The sequence below is a fragment of the Bombus vancouverensis genome, unplaced genomic scaffold (assembly GCF_051014615.1).
Source record: "Bombus vancouverensis nearcticus unplaced genomic scaffold, iyBomVanc1_principal scaffold0075, whole genome shotgun sequence".
Lineage (NCBI taxonomy): Eukaryota > Metazoa > Arthropoda > Insecta > Hymenoptera > Apidae > Bombus > Bombus vancouverensis.
This window is the reverse complement of record NW_027468966.1, coordinates 184349-202448: the sequence shown is the minus strand read 5'-3', so window position 1 is coordinate 202448 and position 18100 is coordinate 184349. Positions and strand designations below refer to the sequence as shown.

At 36.5% G+C, this 18100-nt stretch overlaps 1 long non-coding RNA gene across 2 annotated transcripts; it reads left to right on the top strand.

Annotated features, from left to right (window-relative positions):
* The first annotated feature begins 1451 nt into the window (after positions 1-1451).
* Positions 1452-2945, top strand: LOC143305022 (uncharacterized). 2 transcript variants are annotated; one of them, XR_013061695.1, is made up of 3 exons: positions 1452-1696; positions 1971-2204; positions 2353-2945. It is a non-coding gene; the product is annotated as an uncharacterized LOC143305022 (long non-coding RNA). The 2 variants fall into 2 exon arrangements; XR_013061694.1 differs by having other exon boundaries at positions 1456-1696; positions 2356-2945.
* The last annotated feature ends 15155 nt before the right edge of the window (positions 2946-18100 follow it).

The following is an 18100-nucleotide window of genomic DNA, read 5'->3' as shown; positions in this document are numbered from 1 at the left end:
TCTGAACTGTAGCTGTCCGGATGACACCATCGGCGCCTGGATGAACCTTGATAACTCGGCCCAGAGGCCAATGCATGGAGGGAACGTTGTCCTCTCTGAGGATGACGATTGTGCCCTTTTGGATGCTGTGTCCACCCTTGCTCCATTTATTGCGGTTGGTTAGCTCGTTCAAATACTCCTTATGCCAGCGGTTCCAAAAATGTTGTTTAAGCTGTTGGATATGCTGCCATTTGGAGAGTCGGTTCGATGGAATGTCTCTGAAATCTCGATCACGTAAGCACATTAATGAATCGCCAATGAGGAAATGTCCGGGAGTGAGGGCTAGGAGATCATTTGGATCGGTGGAGATAGGAGTTAGCGGGCGGGAATTGAGGACTGCTTCTATTTCTATGATAAGAGTATTACGGTGTTAAGCTCATATGTTTCTGTTTCTCCACTCGCGCTGCGCCATAATATCCTTTGATATTTCCGATCCTCTGGTCGTACGAGGAATTGCCGATACATTTTCTCGATGTCGCCAGTGAGTACGTACTGATGAGCGCGGAATCTAATTAATATACAAAATAAATTGTGAATTGATTCGAGAATATAGGATTTCCCCATTTTCATGATTATCGTGATTTTTGTATAAATATATTTTTTAAGATACTAATAATTGGGTACTTATACTAGCAAAGTCGTTGAGTAACAAGCCACTGATGCTAACACAAATAGCATTGTCGTAATTAAATATTTCTAAATATTCATTTTTCATTTTGAACCTGTAGAAACAATTTATTATATATACTATTAGCTAAGAAATTGCATATTTAATTAAGTCGAAATATAAAACTTGGTTATTTTGATAATTTAGAAAATAAAAAACTGACAAACATTTCAATTTAATTTATGGTTGGAACAAAAGACAGTTATTTTTCATTAATTGAAATATTGCAATGCAGAGTACTTTCCTAAATACGGCGAGAGTATTCCTGATGGTGAAACGAGCGTTGCTTCATCGAACGCAGCTAAAGAAAACAACATCTATGTAGTTGGTGGTACGATGCCTGAAATAGAGGGCGATAAATTGTACAATACCTGTACTATTTGGGGTCCCGATGGAACTTTGATAGCAAGACACCGAAAGGTAAGTAATATATTCCTTTATGGCTTTGAATTTGAAAATATCGGGGTGAAGAAAGTGACTCTATCTAGGAATAATTTAGGAATATACATATGTACATACGTATACTATAACCAATTCTATAATTTACGGTTTATAAAATACGTTATGATACGGGAAACGCCCATTTTTGTTGTAATGTGTTTGTTGTTGTATAAATTTTTCACATACTTAAAATATTATTATACTTATTTTTTCTCCTTTTTAAACATTATTAAATGATAAGATTTTTTAATAAAAGAAAGTGATAAAAACGCTGTCAGTTATTAAATAAAAAATAATTAAAGTTTAGGAGTTGGTAACTTTGATATTAAATTACAAAAGTTGCAGCAATATAATTAGCGACCACATTTTTATGTTATTAGGTACATCTATTCGACATCGACATTCCTAATAAGATTACTTTTCGAGAGAGTGATTCACTCAGTCCTGGTAACTCCCTAACGACGTTCGATGTGAAGGGCTGCAAAATAGGTATTGGCATTTGCTATGATATTAGATTCGAGGAAATGGCACGCATTTATCGGAACAAAGGTACAGTAACTTAATCGATCAATACTTAACTAGCAAAAAATTAAATATCTTTCTTAAATATATTCTATATAAAATTAATATAATCTGTAACTCTGTATAAAAAGAAGCTTAATTTAAAAAACCAGTATATTTGCTGAAAATGAAACAAATAAAAGAATTAAAAGCACAATAAGAGGACTGTCCTCGCATATTCAGAAATGATGGAATGTGAACCGTGCAACTACGAAGTTAATTGGTATTCGGTGGCTTCATATTTCCTGCTTCTCTGGGTTAGGTTGCCAAATGCTGATATATCCAGCGGCATTCAATATGACCACTGGACCACTGCACTGGTCATTACTTCAGCGTTCCAGAGCGAATGATAATCAATTATACGTTGCCTGCATATCACCGGCTCGTGTTCCTTAAGCAAGTTACGTCGCATGGGGACATACACAGTTGACCAATCCCTGAGGAAAGATTCTTTACGATTTGTAAACTCAAGAGAATATGGCAGTCACCGATATCGGTAATTTACAGCTTAAAATTAAAAGCGAGAGATCCATGATGTAATTAATTTTTAGTCTCGTTAATTTATCGATTTAGCCATCTTCCTTTGTATTTGTTGAATTTATTAGTAAGCATTACTTATTATTTCGTATGTTTCTTTTTTCTAGCAGATCTAAAAGTTGTTGAGGAAGTAAGGGCTCGGATACCTACATTTTCTCAGAGACGTACAGATTTGTACGACACTGTCTGTAAGAAGGAGTAACTCTACACTAAAACAGAAAATGTTTTTTTATAATATTTCTACTACGATATCCTTTTTTTGTGAATTATTACTAATTTCTTATCATTTGTACTAAATGAATGACTCAATTAAGAAAACTAAAACGTTATAAATAATAATCTGTATATCTTGTGTATCAACATGTAATTGGATATTATAATAATATAGGAATGCTATAATAATATAGGATAATAATATAGGAGAATAATAATATAGAAAAAAATACATGCTTTTAAACACCTTTAATATCGATCACATAAATTGTTATAATTCACAATGATTACGCATACATAAAAGACCCCTTGATAGTAAAATTTACGATCAAAAGGCAATTACGTATCGTTTAACGACACTTCTTATATATAAACATCAATTCGAAGTTATCAGCTTGGAGAAATTGGTCGATTAATACCTGTAGATTGTCTGTCTCGATGAAAGAATTAAAGAGAGCAAAAACATGATAATGCCGCTAATATAATATTCCTTCTTTCTTGTATCTGTCTGCCTCTCAGGTCGTTTTACTAATTACAATAAGTAATTTCGACTTCTTTGCGCTCTCTTTTAACGCATTCGAGACCGAAAGAAATTCATATCAGTCAGTAGGCAAGGGTATAATATACATATTTTATATATAACTTATGTAGTAATGTATATATCATGTTAATTTCATATTTTTTTCAATATAGAATTATTATATATATATATATATATATATATATATATATATATATAACTGTACATAATACATTATAGAATAACATAGTATATAATTTTATATTTTAAAAATATGAGGCATACTATTTAAGATTGTCAGCAACAATTTAAGATTGAAAGCAGCGACTGATTTCCGTTGAGATAATAGGGGTGATTGAGTTTGTATAACACTGTGATTCACTGAATTATAAATTATATATTTCCAACACTTAGATTACACTGACGTAGAGAAATAAATAGTTAACAACTTGTCGCACGAAGATGTGATAGATATGTACGCTAGAGCAGGGCTCTTATAATGGAAATTAATGTATTAATGGACTTAGCACTATAATATATTTAGGAGAGAAGATGTATGTTCGACAACACCGAGAACCGACAAAAGATTTTCGTGAAGTATGCGACTCTCGCGCTATGTGTAGACTGCCGCGTTAGGCGTTAGTTTTTAGACTGTCTGTCGCTCTTTTTCTAATACGGAAGAAAAGTTCGGTGTGGGTGTGCCCCTGTGCCTAAAGAACGCGGATTCGTTGTTCCCACTTTCGTTAGGAAAAGTGAGGGTAACGAACCGCGGTGTCGATTGGTCATGACCTGCACTACTGCTCGAAGGGATGAGTAGGAAGTCTCCTACCATCGTGGTGGATAGATGACTGTGTGCGTGAGGAAAACATAGCTTGTTTTATTAGAGGGCTATTCGGATTTTCCTAATGGGTGCATACCCGCTTTCTCCGTGTTTTAAGTACGCCTAATAAACCCAAGGACCTCTCTAAAAACCGACTGTGTTTCGAGAATATTTTTAAGCTTTAGAAATTCTTCAAGACAAACGGATTGAAGACACATGGCGAAACAATACAGGGAAGTGAAAGTTATGGTGGGTCCTTAGGTTTATTGAGGGTCGAAGTGACGTTACGCAGGCTGGTTGTTGTCCGGTGGCGCGAGCTGGCGCGGGCTGGCGTGCAGATGTTTTAGGCGGCGTAACAACAAGGAAGATCCTAGAAAATGAGAAGGGTGGATTAGAAGAACGAAGAAAACTCGAAGAAGATACAAAAGAAGAAACTACAGAGACAGAAGTCAATTCAAAAGGTATATTAAATAATAAGTGCGATTTACTTGATACCGAAAGAGCTATTGAAATTAATGATACGGTTCAAGATATTAAATTTACTGAAGGTAGAAGCCGCACTCAAAATGATATGGAAGATGTAGTAGAAGATTCACAAGAATTATCTAATAAAAGTAAGTTATCAGAAATAAGGATTGCACTTAACAAAATTGAATATACAAAAACTATTTTACGGAATAAAAAGAATTCATTAGAAAGAGAAAGAGGAGTAAGGGAAAAGAAGAAAATGTACAGACAGAAATTATTTCAAAAAATATATCAGATGATAAATGTGATTTGCTTTAGAAAAAAAAAAAAAAAAAATATTATCCACAAACTACATTAGGAATTTATCTATTTTAGTGAGGAGAAAGAGAAAGGATAGAGGAGTTGATCAATAGACTGTGGATTTTGAAGCGTTTATGAAAAACTTACAATTTTAATAAAATATTCAATGTAAAGTCTTTGTTATAATATTCAGATAGATAGATGAAAAAAATACTGAATTTGCATAATTACTCATGGCTTATTGATCAATCATGCGACTCGTTCAGAGGTAACTCGAGTTGTAAAGGCGACAATTTATTAAAAATGGTATATCTGACGTACGATGCATTTGCTCATGTTAAACTATTTAAATAAGTATAAAAATCACGCGAAAAAAAATCTACTGAGAATAATGTTGAACTAGTTAATAATAATAAATCATATAGTGAAACACAAACCTCAAATCAAGATTTTAAGTTCAAAAAAAAAAAAAAAAGAAAAAAAAAGAAGAAAGAAGTTGATAAAATGACAGCAACATGTAGCAGCAGGCGAGAGAAAATAAGCCAAATTTCTAAAAGAAGAAACGATGCTCAAGAACTCGAAATTTCTCGAGTGGATATGCTAAACAACGAATTTAATGAACAGTTGAAAGAACGTGAAACAGCAATAGAAGACTTACATCAAATGTTAAAGCATCAATCGGAAATTCATAAAGTTACCTTAAATGAAGCAAGTTTGAAAATAGGAGAACTCTCTGATAAAATAAAATGTTTTAAAGGAAAAGATAGCCAGATACCGAAACGTAATGAATTACTCGAAGAAGAACAGAATAAATGGAGAAGTTTAGAAAAAATGATTACAGAAAAACTTGAAGAAGAAAAATCCCGTTAGGAAACAGCTGAAGACGAAGTGAGAAAACTTTCCAAATATAACGAGCAACTTCTAAAAGATTATCAAGAAATCCATAAAAAAAAAAAGAAAAAAAAGGTAAAGAATTAAACATGTACCTCAACTGAAAGATAAAATCAATCGACAGGATTTATATGCGAAGAACATAAGAACACAATATATAGAACAGCACAAGATGATCGAAAAATTGAGAGCAAAAGGAAAACGTGTACATAATAAAGGTAAAGAGAACACATAATGTATCTTCACCAGGGGCGCGTGATCCAAAATTAAATAATAAAATAAAAGGTTTTGTTACTGAAAAGTTAGAGAGATTTCATGACAACAAAAGCATTGCCTGTGCATAGTGCAGTGTACCAATGTGCACTAAAAATGCAAGCAACGTGACGATTACTTTTAGAACACCACAAGCACCACGAAAACACAATCAAGACCAAACAAGATCAAGTTCAAAAGTGAAGTTACGTGAGCTTATTACTGCTAACGACCAAAAATTGAATTACGATCCCGAGCATCAACTCGCTGATCTTCAAGTAGAATGTTCCGTCAAAGACAGGACGACACAAGAGCTCGAGAAGCACATAGAGGATGTCACGTCGATTCGGGGTAATTTCACGTTCCGCACGCAAGGTGAGAAATTCGTACTTAAATTTTGATTGTTATTAGAAAATTTATTGAACACTGACAGAGTAACGATACAGAATGGTCAAACAGCACAGAAAAGAATGTTCTTACAACGACTCGAGAGGTACTTTTTTATATCAAGGACCCGGCTCCTGTGGAGGGGCTATCGCTGGATGCCGGTCACATAGGGTTTCTATTACTGCTTAGCCATCATTTTGCTGGCCAAGATATGTGAGACATAACCATCCTTTCGTTGCGTTCTCACGACCACCGTGACATTCCCCCCTCCTTAGCTTCGCGTTGCTCCGCTAAAGCGTAAGGCTCTGGTGGGGCTTCTAAGTTGAATGATCCCCTCATCTTCGTCTTCGGTGATATTTTGGAAGGTGACCGTCCATGGTACTGTTGATGTTTGATCGATCCTGTTTACGCGAGCGGTAGGGCAGAGTATTTTGATACGTACATTTTTAGGAAATGATCGGCGTAGACATTCGAAAAGTTTACATTTGTACATTACATATATTGTTCCTAGTCCTAGGGCTATGATTCCTAATATTTGTAGTGTGGATATGCCATATTCCTTCAATGAATTTATGCGTCGCTCAAATTCCAGGGTACTGATTTGTGTTTGTAATGTGTCGAGGTTGGCTTTATATTGGTTAAAATTGTGAGTTACTTTTGGAGCTGTTTCTAATATTTTCTCTAATATTGGAACATCTGTTTCTTCGAAGCTGTATATGCTATTCTTAAATTTGGTTTCGTAAGAGATATTTTTATGTGATCCTCCTATTTTCATAATATTATGATCGTATGTGATTATGCACCCGGTTTTACTGCTAATTAAGCTTGGTTGTCTAATTTCTAGGATTTTATGTGTCTTACATAACACGTCGATTTGTACATTTTTCGCAGGAATAATAATATAACGGTTTTCCGTCTGCAAAGGTACGAACGTCAATTCTTCCAGCTTGAAGACAGCAGTCGGGCAAGTTTTGACCGTCTGTCGATTAGTAATTAATTCTGATCTACATTCAGGTGAATTGATTCTATTGTGACTCGGTTGAGTTCTTTTACAAATGTGGATGATTGCCGTTCGTTTACAATATTTGTTTAAGTAGTGACTATCGACAAAGGTGTATTGTTCTGAGTCGGTTAGTATCAAATCAGTTTCTATTACAGGCGCAATGAATACAGAGTTTTGTTTGGAAGGTATCGGGTAAATTTTAGTTATTTTCCATTCATTGTTTTCCAAAAGCGGCACAGTTATTGTATATATAAGTTTGTTATCTCTTATCCATACCTTTAGTTTGCTTAGATCTAGAATTAGTTGAAAGTTTTGAACTGAAGGTTCGATATGGTTAGTCATAAAGTTTTGTCTCGTTATTTGGTCAAATGTTTTTAAGAATTGTTCAGGTTCTATAACTTGTGGGTTTATGATTCCTTGTTTCCCTAACATAACAGTGTTAAAAATTTCGTCGATGTTTATATGGAGTTCTGATATGGTAGATTCGGTTTGAATTAATAGGGAGACTAATATTTCGTTTTTTCCATTGTGGTTTTCAATCTTGTGTATATCGTTGGCTAAGTTTTCAAGTTGATTTGTTTTGGTATTGTCTAGCACGCGTTTGATGAGTGCGGTTTGGTTACTAAGAATTGTTTTTATTTTATTGTTGGAATCAAATAATGTATCGATGTTCTTGTTAATGAGTTCTAAATCGTTTTCGTCGAGAGTTCCGAATAAAGTTTTGGATACTGAGCCTATGACATTGAGCAATCCGCGTTTGCTTTTATAACGCAATAATAATTTGAGTTGCCGAGTCAGGTTTTGAAGATTTCTGTACTTAAATTTTAGGCTGCTTATTTCTGGTGTGTAAGCGCAAGGTGGTTTACATTGACGGTCTATTAAATCTATTACGCGTTGTAATATATTAACTTGGTCAATTGGATCGTTAAGGCCTACTATAAGGGTGATATCTATTTGTTCGTTGTACAGATAGCAATTGTCAATGTGTTCCAGGAATATGTTGGCGTAATTCAATGGTTTTACTTCTAGATCGCTTCTAATGTACTCGAGTGTTATGATGATCCATATTATGGTCTTCTTCCTGAAAGGTAGGGTTTTAGCCTGTTACCGTGGATTCTTTGCGTGTGACCGTTGGAATATTCGATAAGATAGGTGGGTGGATTGGATGAGAGGATTTCTGCAGGTTCTAGCCATTCGTGGTCTAGCTTGTTAGTTTTGTGATCGTTATGTACCCATACTTTATCTTTTACTCGGAATATCGTCTGTGTTTTAATAATTTTTCGCATTTGATCCCTCTGGTATCGCTTTTTGTTAGATTCGGTAACTCGTCTTGCTTTAGCTATATAGGCGTTGTGTCGATTTTTCCAGAGGTTAAACAATTGTTCTCTGGTTAGGCTAGGAGTGGTTGATATTGAGGATGGCATGTTAGCTTGTCGTCCAAATGTTAGTTCGAATGGGGTATGTCCGGTCGTCTCGTGTACTGAAGTATTATATCCCATGCATATTAATTTTAAGTTTTCATCCCAGTCGTTCTGTCGGTCGGTCGTACAAGTTCGAATAAGGTCCTTTACTACGGCATGCGTTCGTTCAAGGGATCCGTTAGATTGTGGATGGAAAGAAGTGGTTTTTATGTGTCGGATTTTGAAAGCCCTTTCAAATGTGTCCATCAATTTACATACGAAATTTCGTCCCATGTCCGTCAGAATACTTTTTGGTGCGGAAAATATGTACACATAGTGATCCAAAAGTTCGTTAATGATTGAGTTGGCTGTTTGGTCTTTTAAGGGTATGAGGATGAGATATTTGGTTAATTGATCTTGGATAGACAGGATAAACTGATTGCCCCGTTTGGTTTTGGTGAGAGGTCCGAATATGTCCATTGCGATTTTGTCATTAGGATTAAGGGGTGTGTCAGTTATCATAGGTTGTTCCTTGGCCCTGATACGATTTAGCTTTTCTCGTTGGCAGGTGTCGCAGTTTTGTATGAATTCTGTAACGTCTTGTTCTAGGTTTGTCCAGTGATGGTGCTCTTGTATTCGTTTCACGGTGCGGTGTATACCTAAGTGTCCTACTAATTCGTTATGATTTTCGCGTAGTATCGTTTGTTTTTGTTCGTTATCGTAGTCTACTGGCGGATCTTGTCCAAATATTAATTTAATTTGAGGGAATCTAGTTGTTAGAAACCTTAGCATGAGTTGAATATTTACCTTTTCTAACGTGCTGAAGCTATTGTCGTTTATTCCTATTTGTAAGCGTCCGGTTCGGTGTTTAATAAAGTGTTTGGTTAATTGACGCAACCAATGCTGTTCGTTAAAGTCTCCCAGTTCGGTCTTTGTAATTTGTTTAAAGTGTGGTCGGTTAGGTTTTTGAGTTATCGGAGCTGGGGTGATATTGATTTTCCAGTCTATATACTCGTCATAATAGTCCGGGTTTTCTACATTGGGTTGGATTTCTTCATTAGTGATAGGATACAATCGGGATAGAGCATCTGCAGCTGTATTTTCTTTTCCTTTTTTGTATTCGATTTCATAATCGTACTCCTCGAGTCTCAAACGCCATCGCATGAGTGTCGATGAGGGGTCTTTAACATTCTTTAACCATTTCAAGGCTTGATGATCGCTTTGAATTTTAAATTTTCTACCAAGTAGGTATTGTCTTAGTTTTTTGATTGACCATACTATTGCTAATAACTCTTTCTCGGTTGTGGAATAATTCTTTTCAGGAGGGTTCAAAGTTCGGGATATATAACAGCATGGATGTCCGTCTTTTGAGAGTATTGCTCCTAACCCTTCGTTACTTGCGTCTGTTGTTAATGTGAATGTTTTGTCAAAGTCTGGATATTGTAGTACAGGGGCTTCGCAGAGTTTTTGTTTTAGTGTGTCAAATGCAAGTTGTTGTCTATCGGTCCAATAGAATGGAGTGTCCTTTTTTGTGAGATCTGTCAATGGTTTTGCGATTTTAGAAAAATTACGTATAAATTTTCTATAGTATCCAACGAGTCCTAAGAATGATTTTATGTGGGTCGCGGTCTTTGGTGTTTTAAAGTCTTTCACGGCTTGAATCTTTTTGGGATTAGGTTTTACTCCTTCCTTTGTTACTACGTGTCCTAAGTATTCTAATTTCGGTTTCAAAAATTCGCATTTGTCCGGTTGTATTTTTAATTCTAAATTTTGCAGTCTGTCTAGTATAATGGCTAGATTTCGGTTATGTTCTTGGATGGTGCTCCCGAATATTATAATGTCATCCAGGTATACGAAACAGTTATTTCCTATTAACCCCCGTAGCGCGGTATCCATCATACGTTGAAACGTCGCCGGTGCGTTTTTAAGGCCGAAGGGCATGCGATTATAGTGGAAGTGACCTTGTGGGGTTGAGAATGCAGTATATTTTTTGGAATTTTGCTCCATAGGTATCTGGTGAAATCCTGACGAGAGGTCTAGGGCCGAGAAAAATTTAGCTTTGCCTAAGTGCTCGAGTATTTCGTCCGAATTTGGTAAAGGATACGCGTCTTGGTCTGTTTGCTCGTTTAATTTTCTAAAATCTATAACGATTCTCCATTTTTGTTTGCCTGATGCATCTAATTTTTTTGGAACTACCCAAATTGGTGCGTTATATGGACTGTCCGATGGTTCTATGATTTGTTTGTCTAACATGTCGTTGATTTGAGTCTCGATTTCCTTTTTATGACATTCAGGCGGTCTATAAGATTTGATGTTTATAGGTTTGTCTGTCTTGACTGTGATTGTATGTTCTGTCAAGTTGGTACATGGTAATGAGTCTGTTTCCATATTAAAAACGTCTAAGTAATTGATGAGGATTTTCTCAAGGGGTTCTCGAAGTTCTGGATCAATATGTTTGGTACGTATTATTTGTGCGAATTTATTAATTTGGCTTAGTTTATCGGGTTTCTCTATTTCGTTTGTAATGTGACAGATTTGCTTACCAGTGTTGATGAAACATACTGTTGTGGGCTTTCCTTCGATGTATTGGGCTGAGATTAGAGTTTCGCCTGGTTTTATTTTGCTATCGGTTTCCTGGAATGGTAATATAATTTCGTCTAAGGTTAGTTTATTGTTAGTGACGCTGTATTGATACTTTGTAAGGAATGGGAGTCCGATTATTCCATCTTCGATTAGGGGAAAGTTGTTAGGGACTACGTAGAATTGATGATTTTTCTTGAGCATGGTTAAATTGCAAATTTTGTTAGTGGTATGTTTGTCACTTCCCATTAGGAAGGTTTTTGGGTTAGAAGTTTGGACGTTTAGTGAGGCTTTTTCTTTTATAAGGTTGATTCCTGCTCCGGTATCGATGAGGAATCTGGCTCTTCCTCCGTCTCTTCGTTGCAGTACTGTAATATCGTGGACGAAAGGCCTGGGAAATATCGGACGAACTATGAACAGTGTCGCGAGAGCCGAGGCGCCGTCGGGCCCATCAATGTGTCATCGGTCTTTTCAAGTGCATAGTTTCGTGGAAAAGACCTACGTGACCCTGGCCACGAGCGTCTGCAGAACACGTGTGCGGTGGGCCTAGGAAAAGGGCAATAGAATGCGACAACGGCCAGAAAGGGCGAGTCGAGAAACAGTGTGCGAGTCGAGAAACAGAGTGCGAGTCGAGAACGAGAGTGCGAGTCGAGAAGCCGTGTGCGAGTCGAGAAGCCGAGTGCGAGTCGAGCGGAGACGGAGGTTGCGAGTGGCGTTGCCGAGAGAGTGTGGATTGCGCTGTGTTCTGTACGTTTGGTGTGAATAGTTCAAGTTAAGCCACAATCGTCTTCTCTGTCTGATTAACATCTCTATTGTCCACGTTTTGTAAACATATTACATCACGATATTACAGTACGATTGATAGTAATCTTCCGGTGGTGGTGCAGTTAACTCGAGATAAGCTTCCTCTGGGTTCTCCGTTGTTTGGTTTACTCGAGGTGGAATCTTTCCTTGGCTGGCGAATGGAAAATTTCGAGAGTAGCATTTTTCGGCTGTGTGTCCAATTCGTAAACACTTTGGACACTTCGGTTTCATGCGGTCGTCTAATGGTCTGCTAGGTAGCTGAGCAGAAGTTTGTGGCTGTGAATCGGTAGTAGTTCGCTTGGATACTAATGTAATGTTGTGAGATTGATTCTTTGGGCGGTTGGCAACACGATTTGCTTCTCGTAACCATTGTTCTCTATCAGCTGCTAGTTGTTGGGCAAGGTTCAGGTTCTTTGGATCGCTAGATACCACCATCTGTCCTATCTCGTATCGTAAGTTGAGCAAATATGTTTTAAGTGCTTCGCGTTCTTCAATATCTATAGCTACGCGTCGTTTTGTTGGTGTGCGGTTTTCGTTTTGGACTGCATAATTTAATTCGTTTAGCTGTTGTCGGAATCTGGAGTTAAAAGATTGTACACTTTCTGTTGCCCCTTGTTTTAAATTCTTTAATTTGTCCCTACAGTTGCTAATAGTTGTTGGTGTTAATACGCGTTGTCTTAAGCATGAATATAAGTCTTCGAACGAGTTGATTTTTAGATATCGTATGTTTCGTTTCGCGTTGTCGGTAATCTTTTCGATCAGTATGAGATCTAATAATAGCTCTCTGTCACTTGCCTTGCCTAGCTCTTGCTTTGCGGACCGATAAGATGAAATCTTCAACGCCTACGTCATCTCGACCTCGTAGTGTCTCGACAGTTCGTATGGCCTTATCTGCCTCGAGCCCTCGATCTTCGTTGTAGTTGTTTATTGGTTTATTCGCGGCGCGGCTAGATGCGGCTCGTGGTCTTTGTGACGTGTTCGGTCCGTCAGTTTCGTCATCCGTTACGTTATCAGCAGCGGTTTCTAAATGGGCGTTTATTTGCGACTGGTCAGTCTCGGTGTCGTATTTTATTTCCATGGTTTTTGCAAGGTCGCGTATTTCTTTAGAGCGATTTCTATCGCTAGTTTCCGCAAATTCTTTTATGTTTTTAATGTTTTGATCGGTGCTGTTTCTAAAGCTTCTAAACTCGTGAGTTAGGCTTTCAAATTGTTCAATCAGGGTAGCGATTAGTTCGTTTTGTTTAGCGGTACTCTTGTCAGTTGGGTTCATGCTGAGAAATATGACACTTTCGGCGGAAGAAGAGTCACTATCTTCAGAACGTATTTCAGGCTTACGGTTTCGATAATGTACGAAAGCCAGCTTACCGAGATTCTTTGCAGATCCTTCTTTTGATCAAGGAGGTGACCGTGGTCCTTCGCTGTAGAATCCGTAGAGTTCCCGTTGAAGTTTCCTCTTGATGCGATGAGTGGATCCTGGCAGGATCGCCAATTTTGTCACGTCGATTCGGGGTAATTTCACGTTCCGCACGCAAGGTGAGAAATTCGTACTTAAATTTTGATTGTTATTAGAAAATTTATTGAACACTGACAGAGTAACGATACAGAATGGTCAAACAGCACAGAAAAGAATGTTCTTACAACGACTCGAGTGGTACTTTTTTATATCAAGGACCCGGCTCCTGTGGAGGGGCTATCGCTGGATGCCGGTCACATAGGGTTTCTATTACTGCTTAGCCATCATTTTGCTGGCCAAGGTATGTGAGACATAACCATCCTTTCGTTGCGTTCTCACGACCACCGTGACACCAGCACAGGCAGCTTTTTATAAGGCATTGCTGTAATATCGTGTTGTAATATGTTTACAAAACGTGGACAATAGAGATGTTAATCAGACAGAAAAGACGATTGTGGCTTAACTTGAACTATTCATACCAAACGTACAGAACACAGCGCAATCCACACTCTCTCGGCAACGCCACTCGCAACCTCCGTCTCCGCTCGACTCGCACTCGGCTTCTCGACTCGCACACGGCTTCTCGACTCGCACTCTCGTTCTCGACTCGCACTCTGTTTCTCGACTCGCACACTGTTTCTCGACTCGCCCTTTCTGGCCGTTGTCGCATTCTATTGCCCTTTTCCTAGGCCCACCGCACACGTGTTCTGCAGACGCTCGTGGCCAGGGTCACGTAGGTCTTTTCCACGAAACTATGCACTTGAAAAGACCGATGACACATTGATGGGCCCGACGGCGCCTCGGCTCTCGCGACACTGTTCATAGTTCGCCCGATATTTCCCAGGCCTTTCGTCCACGATACTACATACGTATCTTGTTTGTACTCGTCTTTTCACAATGAATTCTTGAACGTCTGTCTCTGTGGTGAGACAAATGCAAAGTCATCTCATCAGTTACTCACCTTGCTTCAAATCTCCAAGAGTATCGACGAGCTCGTCGCATATCATCGCATCCCATTCGTCCTTTCCCATTAGATCGTACTTCCTCGCCAAGTATCGCGCCACAGCGTTACTCTGCGCTACCGGTTTCCCGTCTATCTCCAGCACAGGCAGCTTTTTATAAGGCATTGCTAAGAACAAACATGGCTCATATGAACACTGTGTAGAGGGAAACGATCGATAGGAAATCACAACACAGCTTCCGAGGCCGTTGCGTTCTTGTGAATAGATGAATCGAAATCATTTCGGTTTTAATCAACATGGCCTAGTAAAGAAATACAGAAATGTCTTCTTTCTCCTTTTTTTCTTTTCTTACGATTACGATGGACATGGTATCGCGTGTTTTTGACTGTTGGGAAGAACCTAAAGTTTTTAAAATCAAGGATAAAAGATAATACCAGACACGGAAAAAATATTAGAAAATGTACACGGTTCTTGTAATGAAAATTGAAATGCAAGGAATATAAATCGAATGTCTCTTGCGAACGTAATTTTGTGTTTTACACCGACAGGATTGATTTACAGATTTACGTTGATTTTTGGTTTCTCTATCTGCAAGCGACATATAAGATTATATCGAAGACTATGCTGCGTAAAACTTTTATTATACTATTTACGATAGAAATGTCGCAACGGAAGATCGAATTTTATGTCTGCTTTGTTCTTTCGACTTTTTAGCTGTGTTCTTGTTCATTTCCGAACTGATTTCAATTTTTTATCCTTTTTTTCCGACAAGTCCTAAAAAGTTTTTAAATTAACGAGAAACGTAGAAGTATTTTTGTATTCCTATTTTAAGTCACCTATTTACGGTTTTCTCAAAATATTCGAAATGCTTCGATTCATTGAAAACAATAAAGATTGCAACACAAAAATTCGAGAATCGTAAGTGAATTAAGTTGGTATTCGATAAACACGATATTACGGAAGCAAAACTTAATGAAAAGTTCGACTTTATTCCGTATGAAATTTTACTTTAAGTAAGTTTAGCCTGCACGTGAAACGAAAGTTTTATATACAGAAAAGTTTGAGTAAATGGTAGATATCTGAGAGTTGAACGATGAAAGTAAAAATCGATTCTTCACGCTTACAATCCTTGTATTCAGGCCAGAGTTCTTCGGGGATCCTCTCGTCGGTATACTCGATGCCAGTATATGCAAATATATACCGTATATGTTCGGCACGACCACGGGCATTGAAGTAGATTAGTTTGTAGGTATGTTCGTCGCTCATTTTTCTTGCTCTGTCAACTTATCGAGAAAAATGTTACAATTAACTCGTGTAATTAACAGACTGTGTGCGTGTTTGTGTGTATAGAGAACAATTTATTTATAGATGGAATAATTCGTATAATACGCAAAATAAATCATTTAGAAGGCTGGAATATGTGTTTTTGAAACAATTAATTATGTCGAAAAATATTTCAAACGAGATATAATTATGAAAAAAATAATAATTAAATGTATGTAAATGTATGTAATAATAGTTAAATGTATGTAAATGTAATAATTAAATGTAATTAGTTGTGAAAAAAATAATAATAAAAAATAAATAAATGTAAAAAAAGAATTAAATGTAATTAGTTTCTTTTTACGCACGCGATATTATTGGCGATATATGAAGGTCAACTTTATTTTTTTAAATAGATATATTTATACATATATTTATAGATATAAATACATATATTATATAGATATAATAGTATATATAATATATATAATAATATATATGTCGAGTCTGAATATCCGAGTCCGAGCTCGAGGCGCCCTCCCGGGGAGGGCTCGCGGGAGGTAGCGGTTCTGCGTTGAAGTTCTCCATCGTCCGGTCGCGCGTGGGGTACCTTTATTGTCGATAGTTACACTAGTGACGAGGGCCTCAGGCTTGATAACGAAGCCGCGGCCAACGGGAGGACTATCATATAAAAAGCAACAGGATACACGAAATAATATAATTCTGACTAGGACAACATAAACGCAAGAAGTGTTGATATTGAAAAAAATATTTAATTTTGTATATAAATATTTTCATATTTAAAAAAGTTTCCGGAAGCAGGAAGATTTACAAACAAATAATATCATAAACCGAATGTTTCATGATCCTTTTCTAATTAGAGTGTGTAACAGCATGTGAGACCGTTTCTTAAAAATATGACTTATTGCAATTACTTAATCGCAATTATAAACGATTAAGACCTTCTCGCAACGAGGCAATCTATCCAAAGTATAAAACTCGTTATACTTGATGAGAAAACAAATCTCTACTTAGGTTTCATTTCGTTTCATCGCGTTCATAAAAAGTGAATTTGTATGAACACATCGTGCAATTTAGTAATTAGGACCGTTGATCTCGCTGCAACATAGATGGATAGAAAAAAGCCATTTAAAATGATACAACGTCGGGAAGACAATTATGAAAATTATAAATGGAACACAAGATAAAATTGTTTAAGATTAATTCTTCTTTTCTTTTTTTTTTTTTTAATCGCGAGTGTTTGCAAACGAAGTTTCAATCTGTTTACAATGATAGCAACGAGAGGAGGATGTCTATGAAAGTTATAAATGCGATATTGAATAACATTTCTGCGAGTGGGTTTGTTTTTCGTTACAAATGTTTTTTAAACGAATCTGTAATCTGTTGGAAACTACGGAACAGTAACGGGACGACTGATAGGGAAATAAAAAAGATCGCGTTTTATTTGAACAGACAAATCTTTGAAATCTATTCGAAAGTCTATTTGAAATGGTACGAGCTCGAAAAGAACGGTGAATACTATAGAAGAAGGATTAATTAAAATTCTTATTAATCTGTACGCTTTGTATATTAAATACCTTGATCGATGCCAAGATAACAAATTATTATACGAAACAGTGAAGTATCCACGTCTGACATTAATATTGAGTATTACCATTACTGTAATTTAATTTTTAACCGATCCTGAAAATTCCTTAGAACGTAAAAAGTATAAAATGTTACTGTGCATTTCAAGATTAAATGCACTGTAATTTAGAAACAGTTATGAAGCGGAAACAAATAATTTATTCAGAATAAGAATTCTACGTAATCGTGTTAAAAAAAACGTACTTATAACGCGTTTAAACTCCAAATATGTAAAGACAATAAGGGAAAAAAATTAAACGAAACGAACGAACAATAAAAAAGGGATGTTAAATACAAAAAATAGATTGAAATTTAGATTATGAAATATAAAAAAAATGATATTGTATAATTTACAATTATTTTCGATAGCTTACGTCAGTATGTTGGAGTGTAAACTATAAAATATTCAAAAACTGATACCATTTAGACATAATTTAGAAAAACAATAAATTGCGGAAACCGATAGTTAAAACTCGATACGATCGATACTCCAAAACTCTAATCCTAATAATTACTCAGCAATAATAACCGATAATTCATGTTGATTAATGTTTGAACTCCGTTTTTTTTCTGTATGTGTATACAAATTTTATACAGTTTGATAAAGCGAAATTAAATTATCATCTTTTTGTACTACTTCAAACATTGAGATTTGTCATCTTCAAGGTCGATCACACATAGTTTCAGATTGCGGAGTTGCAAGGATAATTAATTTTGCAATCGGTTTTCCTTTGATATAGATGTGAATACAAATAGCCATTGATTGACAATATACCGAACCAATTCTAGTTTAATTTGAAGTCATCGATCCTTTGATATTTTTGGAAGAATAGTAAAAGTACAGAGAAAACAAGAAAAAATGGCGTTAACTAAAAGATAGCTCCAATGTATC